We start from the raw sequence: 16,231 nt of genomic DNA, 5'->3' as shown, positions 1-16,231 counted from the left end.
TCAAAGATTTTATTTATTTATTTGACAGAGAGAAATTACAAGTACACTGAGAGGCAGGCAGAGAGAGAGAGAGAAGGAAGCAGGCTCCCCGCTGAGCAGAGAGCCCGATGCGGGACTCGATCCCAGGACCCTGAGATCATGACCTGAGCTGAAGGCAGCGGCTTAACCCACTGAGCCACCCAGGCGCCCCGATGTAGTTCTTTTTAGATGAAACAAAATTTTTTTTCATTTTTATGTCAAATCTCTTATTGCTTCTTCACTTTGAGTAATAGAAAATTTCCTCTCCATGTCAAAGTTATAAAAGGAGTCACCTAAGTTTTCTTCTAGTGTGTTTGTACAGTTCTACTATTTTTACATTTCCAACTCTGGTCTATTTGGACTATTTTTATTAGAGTACAGATTTAAGGTGTTTCATCCTCAATAAAGCTGTCCACTGAATAGCACTTCTCTTTATTTTCCTACTCTAATCTCTTCTTAATTCCTCTCTATAATTTCCAGTCTCTAATGATTACCTTATCTAAAGCTACATCAGAATCATTAAAGAGGTTGAATAATGTGCCTTATAAGTATGACTTTCCCTTATATCGATTCTTACTTTCCTATTTAACTTTGCTTTCAGAACAAAGAACTTCAATATCTTAGTGGCATAAACAACAAAGATTTACTTCCGGTCACATTAAGTGGGTTATTGTGTTTCAGGTTGGCTGGGCCACAGGTAGACTGGGTTTCTGTCCCTCATCCCTTCTTGTTCCAGGGATCAGACAGAAAGAGGCCTCTCTCTAGGTATGCTTTTATTTCATGCAGAAGGCAGAAACAAGAGAGCATTAGCTAAAACATGCAATCACAGTAAACTTCTACCCAAATGCCAAAACACACCACTCAGCCAAGACAGGTTACTCTTTCAAACTCAAAGTCAATGAAACAGGGAGGTCATGTAATAACAGGCAGAAAAGTAGCAGCCTGCAAAAGGGAAGGTGAAAAGAGCTGGGAAAAATGAGTCCTACATATTGCTTTTGTTTAATTTAATAATAAAAGTGAGATTCTATTAAATATATTAGTTTAACAATGTCTTAATTACAAATAAAAAGTAAGCTTAGAAAATCTGGAGGATATAAAAAATGTAAATAAGGAAGCAAGCATTATGTATAAACTCAACATTTAGGTATAAACTGATAAGAACAGATACTACACTTGATCTTAGCCAAAAGGCCGAGAAGTGATTAACATTTAGGTATAAAGACCATTAATGTTTTATGTATCTCTATGAGTTAGTACCAAGTATTATCAATTTTTCCAATGCTATTATTACTTGGTGAAAGAAAATTTTCTTTTAGCATGGATGACTATAGTTATGTGTGATATATTAAAATATATATAGTTCAGGTGTGCAAAAATGTCTTGAAGTTTACTAATTTTTTTTTCTACCTTGAGCCTTTTAAAGTACTATTTCTGTTCCTTTAAATCTGTCTATGGAAAGGGACTTTTAAATGACAGTTCATTTATTTTCTACATGAGTCATCCAATTAAAGGACCTTTTCCAAGGTTGTTAGACTTTCAAATTTACATAATTTGACAGTTGGCTCATTTGATAGCCTTTACTTTAAGAATGTCATCTTGCTAGTTGTCTATTTTATTGTTTTAAAATTGTGCTTATGCTGCTGAAGACTGCAGAAAGAATGACTCAAAAATCAGCCTGAATATGCTTAATTCATAGACCACAACTTTCTTGAGAGCCTTGTATGCCCAAAATCTATGATAAAGAATAGGTACTGGATGTATTTTGAAAGGATACATTAATGAACCATGTGTCTCCCCAACCCATGTTCAAATTGATTAAAGAAAAATCCAGTTTCATACAAGTCACAGGCATGTTCTAGGGAATTTCTGACCTTTTCAACAAATATGATTTGAGAGCCTTCTATGTGACAGACACTCTGCTATATATCAGGGCTAAATTGATGAATATGATAGTACCTCTGCTCTTGGCAGCAAGGAACTTTCAGCTGTCTTGGGGCAAGAGCCATGAATGGCCAGATATTAGCAATGTATCTTCAGATGCAACATTTAGACAGGTTAGGCTAACCCAGAGGTTCTCATTCTTGAATGCATATTAGAATAGCCTGTATGATTTTTAATAATATCAATACTTTGGCTTCACCCAATTCTAATTTAATTAGCTTGGGATAAGGATTGTACATAGATTGTTTTAAAAGCTCCTCAGGTAATTCTAATATATAACCTTGGTTCAGAATCATTAGTCTAATTTTTCTACTACCTTGCTATTATGAATGTGGTTCTTGGACTAGCATCATCTCTATGGCATAAGAGGTTATTAGAAAGGTAGAATCCTAGGGCTCATCTCAAAATTAGTTTATCAGAAGCAGTATTTTGGTAAGATCTTTCAGATAATTTACGTGTTTATTAAAATTTAATAAGTGCTGTGTTTAATAAATAAGTTGTTAAGGCAAATTGATGTCTTGGGGACGGTTGAGAGAAATGAGTGGTATAATACCAAATTTTCTTGGTGAGAGCACCAAGTATCCACAGTCTATACTACAGATTGAATTTGGTAATGATCACCAGCTAGATATTATCTATAGACTTAACACATTTTATAAATATATTGATGTTGAAGCTGGCCAAAGGGGATTTTGAACATTTACTCAAAGAGTTTTAAGATATAGCTTATGAGGGCATGAAGGATATAAGTTGCATGAGGACAAATTCAAAAGCTTCTTACTAAAGCTTAAAGATATGGGCATTTAAGTGTGTATTTAAAAGATAACCCAACTCATGCCTGGCACAACCTTGAGGAGCAGAGAGAGTATTAAAGCTCTGATCAATGATCTCAGATTTGATTTCTTCCTGCAGGAGTTCTGTTTGGCAAGACCTTTTTAGAATATAGTGGAGTTGGCTTAAAATTGGATTTGGTAAGAGAACTGTCTTAGTTATTTCTAATGTTTGAGTTTGTGTTTGTTGATTTTTTTTTAATGCAATAACAAGTAAAGAGATTGAATCACTAATCAAAAACAAAAGAACAAAGAAAACCCAGGATGAGATGGCCTCATAGGCGAATCCAAACAAACATTTTAAAGAATACCACTTCTTCTCAAACCTCTCCAAAAAACAGATAGGGAGGAAACACTTCCAAACTTATTTTATGAGGCCAGCATCATACAGTAGCCTACCAGACAAGGACCCTACAAGAAAAGAAAAATACAAGCCAGCATTTCTGATGAACATAGATGCAAAAATACTCAATAGAATATAAGCAAACCAAAATCAAAAACATATTAAAAGGATCATATATGTGATGACCAAGTGGAATTTATTCCAAAGTTTAATGATGGTTCAAATTCTGCAAATCAGGCAATGTGATACAGAGCATTAACAAAATAAAGGATAAAAATCATATGATCATGTCAATAGTTGTATAAGTATTTGACAAAATTCAACATCCATTCATGAAAAAACTCTGAAGACTTCACAAGGAAGATTTACATACCTTAACATAATGAAGTACAAATATATCCAGCCCACAGCTAACATCATATTCAATAGTGAAAAGTTGAAATCTTTTCCTCTAAGTTCGGGACCAAGATAAGGATGCAATTTCCTGCCACTTTTATTCAACATAGTATTGTAAGTCCTAGTGAGAGCAATTAGGCAAGAAAAATAAATAAATGACATGCATTTAAGTTAGAAAAGAAGAAGTGAAATTGTCTCTGTTTGCAAGTGACATATTATTACATATAGAAAATTCTGAATTCTCCACCAGAAAACATTTAGAACTAATAAATAAATATGGTAAAGTTGCAGAATTCAGGATTCAAAATCAATATATGAAAACCAGTTACATTTTTAAACATTAACAACAAACTATCACAAAAAGAAATTAAGAAAACAATCCCATTGTTTTTATTGTGTTAATGCTACTAAAAGGAATAGCAATAAAAATGACATTAAAAAGAATAAAATACTTAAGAACAAATTTAACCAAGGAGGTGAAAGATGTATACAACAAAAACTATAAGACACTGAGGAAAGAAAATGAAGAAAAAAAATGGAAAGATATTTTGTGCTCATGGATTGGAAGAATATTGTTAAAATGTTTACAATACCCAAAGCAATCTACTGATTCAATGTAATCTCCATCAGAGTCCCCAAAGCACTTTTCGCAGGAATAGAACAATCCTAAAATTTGTATGGAAGCATGAACAGCCAAAACAATTATGAGAAGAACAAAGCTGAAGACCTTACTTCCCTGATTTCAAACTATAGTACAAAACTACAGTAATCAAAACAGTACAGTGTTCTATATATTCTATCGAATACATAGGTCAACAGAACAGAAACAAGAGCCCCGGGGGGGGGGGGAATTCTATAGATATATGGTCAACTAACCTTCAAAAAATGAGCCAGGGAAATAAAATTTTCAAGAAACGTATTGAGAAAACTGATAGCCACATGCAAAAGAATGAAACTGGAACCCTGTCTTATACTATACACAAAAATCAACTAAATAATGATTGGACTAGTATCTAAGACCTGAAGCTATAAAACTCCCGGAAAAAAAATATTGCATAAGCTCCCAGACATTGGTCTTAAAAATTACTTTTCTTCATTAGACAACAAAAGCAAAAGCTACAAAAGCAAATTAAGCAAATGGAACTTTACTAAACTAAAAAGCTTCTTCTGTACAGGAAAGGAAACTATCAAAAATATGAAAAAGAAAGCTACCAAACTGGAGATATTTGCAAAAAAAAAAAATCTAATATACAAAGAACTCATACAATTCAATAGCAAATACACACACACACACACACACACACGCATTCATACATACATACCCTAGTTAAAAACAAACAAACAAACAAAACAAAACAAAACAAAAAACGGGCAAAGGACCTGGATAGACACTTTCCCAAAGAAGATATATAGATGGTCAGTAGGTAAATGAAAAGTGGCTCAACATCACTAATCATTGGGAAATGCAAATGAAACCATAGTGGGATATCACTTTACAGCTGACAGAATGTGTATTATCAAATAGACAAGAAATAACACATACTGATGAGGACAGGAAGAAAAGGGTTCCCCCATGTACTGTTGGTGGTTTTGTGAACTGGTGCAGCTTATACGAAAAACAGTATGGAGATTCCTCCAGAAATCAAGAATAGAACTACCATATGATTCAGTAATTCCACTTCTGGGTATATACCCAAATTAAACAAAACAATTATCTTGAAGAGATACCTGAAGAAAATATGATCTGTACATACATGGAAAAAAGAAGAAATCCTGCCATTTCTGATAACATGGATGAAGATGAAGGGCATCGTAACAAGTGAAATAAGCTAGAGAGACAAAGACTAATAGTTTAATTTAAAAAAAAATGCTGGACTCATAGAAAAAGAGTAGAAACCAAAGTGATTGCCAGGGGCTTGAAATGAAGGAAATTGGAAGATGTTGATACACAGGTCAGAATTTCAGTTATGAGTATGTTTTGAGGACCTAATGTTTAACATGATGACTATAGTTGATAACACTATATTGAATAAATAAAATTTGATGAGAGTAGAGCTTAAATGTTCCCACACATACAAAAATAAATATGTGAGGTGATGGATATATTAATTATTAACACTAGAGGGGGAATCTGTTCACAATGTATATGTATACTGAATCATCAGACTGTATAAATATCTTATAATTTTGCTAATTATACCTCAGTAAAGCTGAAAAAGATAAAAATAAATATATTGTGTTAATGAATCTCTTGAAAATTCCTATGATTTTTTTCCATTTCCTCTTTAAATAACAAGGTCAATTTTACTCTACTAATTGAGTATGATGGATAATTTTCTGAGCTCTCCTCCTTGTTCACTCATGATAACCCTACTTTTAGATATAAGTTATAGATATAGTTGATATGCAAAATATGCAGTCAGAGTCTGCATTTATTTCTTTAGTGTAACACTGTCAGAAAGAGGAATGAGATAGTTTCCTATTCCATTCCTAGACTGTAGACAACATCTTCCTCCCCACCTGATTATTTGAAAGTTGTACATGAAATACATGAGTGAATGAAAATTTTGGTCAGCTGAGTGACATCTATTTTCTTTGCAACTTCATGTTATCAACTTTATATCAGAATTTAATGCCCAACTGTCAGCAGCTTTGACTGTGGACCATTACTTAACTATAATTTCACTACTGCAGCTGCTTGCTACCATTACTACTACTACTAAACCTATTCACAGTTAATACATTATGGATACCAGGGGAGAAGATCACATACATAAATTAATTAAATGCTTAGAAAAATTCTGTGAGGTAGGTGTCATTTCTCCCTTTTTTACAGATGAATAAATATATTTCTGCTTATAGTAACCCATAAATGTGCACAGGGGAATAACAATGAGACAACAATTATAAGCACTTACCGTGTTTCAACAACAGTTCTAAAGTTTTATTTCTATCACTTCACTCTCTTGCTGAGCCTCCCTTTACTGGAATTACATTCTGGGCCAAAAAGATTGATATGTGTATTCCCTTCTTCCTTTGTTGATTTAACATTTGCACTGTTTCCTGTGTTTTTATGAAAATTCAGGAGGAAATGTGAGTTAAACAGTGATCTGGCGGCCATGTTACTATGAAGAATTTTACCACTCCATTAGTAATTTGCAATGCTTCTAATTCTGGAATGCTCCTGGTTAAGACAATTTACGAATATGTAAGTGATGAATCACTGAACTCTACACCTGAAACCAAATTTGCCATGTGTGTTAACAAACTAGAATTTAAATTAAAACTTGAAATGTAAACGACAACACACACACACACACACACACACACACACACAAACAGTTTGGGAAATTTCTCTTTGACAATGATTTAAGACTCACTCTCTCAGTCTATGTTCTTAGGCTTCGTTTCCTCCGTTATATCATTCCAGCATACAAGTCTGGCCATGCTAATCCTTTGCACAATATTTTTTAATGACTCTCTGTAAGCTATTGGACGAACTCTAAACTGATTACCTGGAAGGCAATGCCCTTCATGATCTGGCTACTGCCAAAATACATAGCCTCATGCTTTTTCTGCTCTTCTCTTTTCACTTTGAATTTTAAAAATATTCAACTATTTGTCAGGTCTGTCCATGTAGGGGTACATGCATTATACAGGACACAACTTCTATTCCTCCTTGAGCTGCTCTTAAATACTTCCCTGAACTTGACATTGCCCCTGCCTTTGTTTCCTCTTATTTTTTCTCAGCTTTCTCGGTTTATTTTATTTGTTTGTTTTGTTTTGTTTTTAAGATTTATTTACTTATTTGTCAGAGAGAGAGAGAGAGATCATGCACAAGCAGGGGCACAGTAAGCAGAAAGAGAAGCAGGCTCCCTGATAAGCAAGGACCCCAATGTGGGATTCGATCGCAGGATCCTGGGATTATGACCTGAGCTGAAGGCTTAACCAACTGAGCTACCCAGGCATCCCCTTTTCCTCAGTACTTTGTACAAAATATGTCTGTAAATGTCCATTAATTCACAAAATATAAATATAGTGACTGTTCATAATATCACAGGGGTCATCATTAAGATTCTTTCCTCACCACCCTACCTGCTTTGGGAAGAGTCCTCTCAACTCTGTTTTAAACCTGAACTCTACATTCCTTGTTTCCACTCTTTGACCTGAGTCCTTATATTGATGTCCTCTCCTCTCCTGAGACTTTTCAGGCTTTCTGTTTCATTTATTCCTAGACTGAATTTTGAATTCCATCTTTCCAATCTCTTTTTGTTTGATGCTTTTGTTGCTGTAATTAGGACATAAAAAATTTATAATATATAATACATGATATATAATAATTTATAAAGTCATAATATATAGTATATAATAATTTATATATCCCAATTATATATATGCATATCCTATATATACATATCCTAAATATGTATATTTAAAATCCTATATATATGTTTGTGTGTGCCTGTTGAATTAGGATTATATACATGATTCTAATTAAGTAAGTGAACAACTAAATTAAATTAATTTATTAGTACTATCTTGGTCACTACAGGGCTGTTTTTTGACACTAGTATTCTATTCAATTTTCTCTCAAGTAGTTATGGTCTAAGAGAGTGCTTTATAAATTGTACTCCGTGGAGTCCTCAGAGGGTGTGCGTATGCTGGAGGCAGGGGATAAAAGACGAGGAGGGCCAAGCAGGCAGGGTTCCAAGTAGCTCACATGCATTTCAAGCAGAGAAAATCCCCTAGTGTGCATTTTATGTGTTGGATTTCTTCCAAATATTTCAGCTGAATAAATGTTTCCAAGACTAAAAAATTTTTTAAAACTCCAAAACCACTGATGCAAAACTAAACTAAACAGTGGCAAAGGGTAACTTCCCATAGCACTTAAGCCCACTTACCTTGTCTTGATTGTACTTTAATAAATTTCCATGAACTCAAAACTTTTCTAAATATGATACTGAATTTTGCCAAGAAGACAAACAAAGCATTATATGCTTGGCAAAGTTGCTTCTACATCTTGAATGATGACAGACTTCCCAAGAATATCTGATAGACCAAATCTGCATAAGCAAAAGGATTTATTTACCCCAGCATTTCTTCACATAGGAAATTTAATGATTTAATAATTTCATACCACTTTAACTCCTTGGCACCTAGAACTCAAAATGCCTCCTGCCTGGAAGACAATTGCCAACAATGAACACCTTAGAAAAGTGCTAATGCAAAAGGATTAGTAAGCTAGTGCAGATAAAATGAATTATGTTTAGCACTTACAGGTTTTCTATGGGCAGTAGTAGGATAAATGAGGTATTATTATTGGTACTGTATACTTTGTGCCAGAGGCAATATCTACCTCTCTAGTGCTTTATGCTACTTGATACACTACTCTCCACAGTTATGTTCTTCCAAGCTGCTGCTGACAGAGCAAAGTAACACACAGAGACAAAATCCTTTAAGTTCCTGTGTTCCTTGAAAGAAAGGAAGATAAAAAAAAAAAAAAAATCAATGCATTATGTTAATTTGAGAATCAAATAAAAATGTACTGTGGATTTATTTATTTATTTATTTATTTTTACCTATCTCCTATGGCTATTAATCCACACCAAAAAAATCAAAGGGAATGGTTAATCTGTTTAAAAGGACTTAAAATTTCAAAGATACTTTTTATTCTTTTCTTTTTTCAGTACTGATAATCCTCATATTTTCAAAGGCAAAGGGTCTTTTGGGGTTTAAGTGATTTCTGTCATGGTGTTAATATCCACAGCAGACACATCCCGAGACAGTCTGCAGCTTTATGACCCTTTAAGGAAAAGTGGTAAATGTCATCCCTACTTTTTCTAAATAGATGGCATATTGATAGCAATGAACACTATTTGCCAACATTAGCACAGAAAGAATGCCCATTTCAAATCTCCATACTAAGAATATAAGGACAAGGAGATATACAATGAGGACATTGCATGTTTATGAAAGTTATGCTTTGATCCAATGAGACCCAAATTGATATGTCATACACTTTGCCTTCATTAATGTGTGTTATCACTCAACTTCCTGCCAGGAAGTTCCACATCATCTTCCACTTTTCAAATTAGGCACAGTAGACTAGATAAGAACATTGCATTAGTTTGAGAGATATATTTGCCAGTAAATGGTTTTTATGCAAGAACATATGCACCCCAAATATTTGAAAATTAGCTTATTATAAACACTACAAATCATTTAAAAAATACCTCTATACTCACAGAGTGCAGAGTCTGCTAAAGCACCATTTTAAAAGTTGTGGCCACAGATAATGAAATAAAATATTACAGAATCAAGCTTTCACTTTCTCTTATTAACTCTCAATGTGTGATGTAAGCCTGCATGCTGAATAAAGAAAATCATCCCTATTGGTCCACTGCAACGATTAATGAATTCATTCTTAATCCCCTGCTTGGATTTGGAGCCTTCCTTATATATCTGATAACCCTTCAGCCATAAACTTTCTGAACCAGGGTTTTACTGTTGCTACCCAACTGCCATGAGAAGTCTTCTTCATGGGGAAATCTGCTCAGTTTCCTTCATATTTGAGAGAATTTTTAAATTTCTTTTTTGGAAGTCCAACACTCCTTTGCCCTAGTTTCACAGATCTTTCCTTAGCCTCTCAATATGTAGTCAGAATTTCAGTTTCCATGGTCAGAGTCTACTCCCGATATTGTAATCCTTATCTAAACTGACACTTGCTGCTACACAACTTGATGGCATTTTTCACACTCCTGATTCACTTGTGTCTGCTTGTTAAAATTAAAAAGTGCACCAGTCCTACAGAATATTAGAGCCCTCTTCCCAATCAATGACATGTCAGTATCAAAAGTTCAACTGAGTTTCAAGAATGCTATGATTTCCAACTCATATTTTAAGAGATTTTTAAAAACAATATCCCTAAAATTTACCACAGGATAGAAGCCATGACATTACAACATTGTTTTCAGACACAGAACTTTTGAAAAAAAAAATTGTGTTTATAATCACTTCACTTTGAAAGCATTCAAATGTTAAAAAAATAAAATAAAATAAATGTTGTTTCTTACAGAATGCCTTTTCCTACTGTGAATTTGGCTGCATCAATCCCAGGAAATACAAGCTCTCCCTTGGATAGCATTAGTCATCACTTTCTCATTATTAAGCATCCTAAAACACTGTCCCATACTGATTTTCTTTCTCCATATCTCATTTCAAAGTATCTCTCCTTGTCACTATGCATTAATGCATAGAAAATTCTATAATATGTTTTCTACCTACTCCTGTGGCAATCTCTTACATAGGGCAATTCAAAATCTCACACCAGGCCCAAACTACCATATCCAACCATATGATAAGTTATTCAGGGAGGCAGGAGTGCAAGTAATATGAGTTATATTTATTCTACATTGAAAAGAGAATGAGAAAGAAAGAAAGAAAGAAAGAAAGAAAGAAAGAAAGAGAGAGAGAAGGAAGGAAGGAAGGATATTTACATGTATGCAGTAAGATAATGCTTTTCTCCATTTGTCCTTTATGGAGAATTACTTTCTCCCAGTGAAAGTTTACACAAGCATTTTTTACACAGTGTTTACTCACATAGTTAATTGACATCTATAGTGAGAAATGATAGTAAGTAAGATTAGAAGATAGGGTGTACATATAAATGGACGTTAAAATTTTTTGTAGCATCAATTACAGCTTCTAAGCTAGAGGTCTAAAAGATTAATTAATCACTGAATGCAGTGGGGATAACACTGTAGGCCTCCAAACATAAGGAAGATCAGTCTGAAGACTATAAGGTCATAAGAAAATCTAGCTCCTTTAAATAGGTATTAACAAGCCAGTACTCCTAGAGAAAGGGGAGCAAGAATAAGACAGTATAAAATCAAGCAGGGATTTTACATTTTGTATGAGATTCTATTAGCACAGAACATGAATAAACATTGGGCGATCCTTCAGAGCTTTCAACATATGTGTGCCATGAGTCAGATCTCACTTTACAAAGATTATTTTAATAGTTACATGAATGGATTAAAGGTGGGTCAAGAATCAATGTGGATGACTGCACAACCCAGCAATTACACTCCCAAGTAGCTACCAAAAGGAAATGAAAAACATATGTCCACACTAACATTTGGACATGAAGTTAATACTATTCATAGTAGCCAAAAAGTGGAAATGACACAAATATCCATCAGTAGGTAAATGGAGAAACAAAACATGATATGTTCACATAATGAAATACCACTCAGACATAATAAGGAATGAAATACTGATGCATGCTACAACATACACAAACTTCAAAAGCATTATGATAAGTGAAAGAAGTGAGAAATAAAAGACCATGTATTATATAATTAAGTGTATATGTGATATCTAGAAAAGGGAAATATATTGATAGAGACTATCTATCAGTGGTTTACTAAAGGAAGGAGGAGTGGGAGGGGGAGAAGGAGAAGGGAGGTTTATTGGGAACGAACACAAAGGACCAAACTGGGATGATGAAAATCTCCTACACTGGATTAAGATGATGGTTGCACAACTCAGGAATTTACTAAAAATCATTAAAGTGTATATTCAAAACAGGTGAATTTTATGATATATCTATTATACATCAAAATAGGTGTTAAAAACAAAATTGATATGGGCTTGAAAGTTATTTAAAAGTTACTTGAAAGTTATTTAAAATACACTAGTCCCAATGTTACATTGACTTGGCTATGAACATTGTGGGAGAGACTGTTCTGATACACTTGTTCTAACAAGGAACTGTTCTAACACACTATTTGTTCAAATAGATTGTGCAGTGGGGGGAAATTCTGTCAGTTATAACTATATCCTGATTATTCCATCTTTACAAGTCATTATCCTTCTACTCAAACATTGGAAATGCCTGCTCTTAGAAATAAGGCTAACCAGAATCCTAACATCAAATCCAGCACCATATTCCAGCGGCACTGCTCTTTTAAAGCTTTTTATGCACAATAAATCCATGCCAAAGGAGTAGACTGTGGAGATTTCTCTTATAATCCTGGGTAGGGTAGATGCCATGGGGACTTTCAGTTCTATGGCACCCAGTCAACTCCACAAAAATTAACTACTTTCTAGATGCTGATCTAGACAGTAGCACACCCTCTTGGCTTTGAAGAGACATAGACTGTATATATACATAAGCCTCTAGCATGCAAAAGAAAAAGAGGAAGGAAAACAACACATACACAAACATTTACAGGGATCTTATTCCAATCAAAAATACATTCTAGGGGCGCCTGGGTGGCTCAGTGGGTTAAGGCCTCTACCTTCGCTCAGGTTGTGACCCAGGGCTCCTGGGATCGAGCCCCACATCAGGCTCTCTGCTTGGCAGGGAGCCTGCTTCCTGCTTCCTCCTCTCTCTCTGCCTGCCTTTCTGCCTACTTGTGATCTCTGTCTGTCAAATAAATAAATAAAATCTTAAAAAAAATAACACATTCTAAAAAAAAAAAAACATGCCATGTATCTTTCTTCTATGTTATTTTTTTTAATTTATTTTTTATTTTTTATAAACATATAATGTATTTTTATCCCCAGGGGTACAGGTCTGTGAATCGGTTTACAGGTTTACACACTTCACAGCACTCACCATAGCACAAACCCTCCCCAATGTCCATAACCCCACCCCCTCTCTCTCCCCCCCTCCCCCTCTCCCCAGCAACCTTCAATTTGATTTGTGAGATTAAGAGTCACTTATGGTTTGTCTCCCACCCAATCCCATCTTGTTTCATTTATTCTTCTCCTATCCCCCAAACCCCCATGTTGCATCTCCACTTCCTCATATCAGGGAGATCACATGATAGCTGTCTTTCTCTGATTCACTTATTCCGCTAAGCCCAATACCCTCTAGTTCCATCCACAATGTCACAAATGGCAAGATTTCTTTTTTGATGGCTGCATAGTATTCCATTATATATATATTATATATATATAATCTCACATCTTCTTTATCCATTCATCTGTTGGTGGACATCTAGGTTGTTTCCATAGTTTGGCTATTGCGGACATTGCTGCTATAAACATTCTGGTGCACATGCCTCTTTGGATCACTACATTTGTGTCTTTAAGGTAAATACCCAGTAGTGTAATTGCTGGGTCATAGGGTAGCTCTATTTTCACCTTTTTGAACAACCTCTATGCTGTCTTCCAGAGTGGCGAAACCAGTTTGCATTCCCACCAACAGTGTAGAACGGTTCCCCTTTCTCCTCACCCTTGCCATCATCATTTCCTGACTTGTTAATTTTAGCCATTCTGACTGTGGCGAGGTAGTATCTCATTGTGATTTTGATTTGTATTTCCCTGAAGCCGAGTGATGTGGAGCACTTTTTCATGAGTCTGCTGGCCATCTAGATGTCTTCTTTGCAGAAATGTCTGTTCATGTCCTCTGCCCATTTCTTGATTGGATTATTTGTTCTTTGGGTGTAGAGTTTGCTAAGCTCTTTATAGATTTTGGATACAAGCCCTTTATCTGATATGTCGTTTGTGAATATCTTCTCCCATTCTGTCAATTGTCTTTTGGTTTTGTTAGCTGCTTCCTTTGCTGTGCAAAAGCTTTTGATCTTGATGAAATCCCAATAGTTCATTTTTGCCCTTGCTTCCCTTGCTTTTGGCGATGTTCCCAGGAAGAAGTTGCCACAGCTGAGGTCAAAGAGGTTGCTGCCTGTGGTCTCCTCAAGGATTTTGATGGATTGCTTTCTCACATTGAGGTCCTTCATCCATTTTGAGTCTATTTTCATGTGTGGTGTAAGGAAATGGTCCAATTTTCCCAACACCATTTGTTGAACTGACTTTTTTTTTTCCATTGGACATTCTTTCCTGCTTTGTCAAAGATTAATTGACCATAGAGTTGAGGGTCTATTTCTGGGCTCTCTATTCTGTTCCATTGATCTATGGGTCTGTTTTTGTGCCAGTACCATACTGTCTTGATGATGACAGCTTTATAATAGAGCTTGAAGTCCGTAATTATGATGCCACCAACTTTGGCTTTCTTTTTCAATATTCCTTTGGCTATTTGAGCTCTTTTCTGGTTCCATATAAATTTTAGGATTATTTGTTCCATTTCTTTGAAAGAAATGGATGGGACTTTGATAGGGATTGCATTAAATGTGTAGATTGCTTTAGGTAGCATAGACATTTTCACAATATTTATTCTTCCAATCCAGGAGCATGGAACATTTTTCCATTTCCTTGTGTTTTCCTCAATTTCTTTCATGAGTACTTTACAGTTTCTGAGAACAGATTCTTTGCCTCTTTGGTTAGGTTGATTGCTAGGTATCTTATGGTTTGGGGTGCAATTGTAAATGGGATTGACTCCTTAATTTCTCTTTCTTCTGTCTTGTTGTTGGTGTAGAGAAATGCAACTGATTTCTGAGCATTGATTTTATATCCTGAAACTTTACTGGATTCCTGCACAAGTTCTAGCAGTTTTGGAGTGGAGTCTTTGGGTTTTCCACATATAGTATCATATCATCTGCAAAGAGTGATAGTTTGACTTCTTCTTTGCTGATTTGGATGCCTTTAATGTCTTTTTGTTGTCTGATTGCTGAGGCTAGGACTTCTAGTAGTATGTTGAATAGCAGTGGTGATAATGGACATCTCTGTCATGTTCCTGACCTTAGCAGAAAAGCTTTCAGTTTTTCTCCATTGAGAATGATATTTGCAGTGGGTTTTTCATAGATGGCTTTGATAATATTGAGGTATGTGCCCTCTATCCCTACACTTTGAAGAGTTTAGATCAAGAAAGGATGCTGTACTTTGTCAAATGCTTTTTCAGCATCTATTGAGAGTATCATATGGCTCTTGTTCCTTCTTTTATTAATGTGTTGTATCACATTGATTGATTTGCGGATGTTGAACCAAACTTGCAGCCCTGGAAAAAATCCCACATGGTCGTGGTGAATAATCCTTTTAATGTACTGTTGAATCCTATTGGCTAGTATTTTGTTGAGTATTTTCGCATCTGTGTTCATAAAGGATATTGGTCTATAGATCTCTTTTTGATGGGATCCTTGTCTGGTTTTGGGATCAAGGTGATGCTGGCCTCATAAAAATGAGTTTGAAAGTTTTCCTTCCATTTCTATTTTTTGGAACTGTTTCAGGAGAATAGGTATAAATTCTTCTTTAAATGTTTGTTAGAATTCCCCTGGGGTGCCCTGGGCTTTTGTTTGTTTGGAAATTTTTGATGACTATTTAAATCTCCTTACTGGTTATAGGTCTGTTCAGATTTTCAATTTCTTCCTGGTTCAGTTGTGATAGTTTATATGTCTGTAGGAATGCATCATTTATTCCAGATTGTCAAATTTGTTGGCATAGAGTTGTTCATAATGTGTTTTTATAATTGTTTCTATTTCCTTGCTGTTAGTTGGGTTTCTTCTCTTTCATTCAGGATTTTATTTATTTGGGTCTTTTCTCTTTTCTTTTTGATAAGGCTGGCCAGGGGTTTATCAATCTTATTAATTCTTTCAAATAACCAGCTTTTACTTTCGTTGATTTGTTCTATTGTTTTTTTTTGTTTGTTTCTATTTCATTGATTTCTGCTCTGATCTTTATGATTTCTCTTCTCCTGCTGGGTTTAGGCTTTCTTTCTTGTTCTTTCTCCATCTCCATTCTCCATCTCCTTTAAGTGTAGGGTTAGGATGTGTATTTGAGACCTTTCTTGTTTCTTGAGAAA

General features: G+C 35.0%; 1 pseudogene; it reads right to left on the bottom strand.

Annotated features, from left to right (window-relative positions):
• Positions 1-1,104: 1,104 nt before the first annotated feature.
• Positions 1,105-1,221, bottom strand: LOC132014620 (U2 spliceosomal RNA; annotated as a pseudogene).
• Between the last annotated feature and the right edge of the window lie 15,010 nt (positions 1,222-16,231).

The sequence above is a fragment of the Mustela nigripes genome, chromosome 3 (genome assembly GCF_022355385.1).
Source record: "Mustela nigripes isolate SB6536 chromosome 3, MUSNIG.SB6536, whole genome shotgun sequence".
In the NCBI taxonomy this organism is placed as follows: domain Eukaryota; kingdom Metazoa; phylum Chordata; class Mammalia; order Carnivora; family Mustelidae; genus Mustela; species Mustela nigripes.
This window is presented reverse-complemented; position numbering and strand designations above follow the sequence as displayed.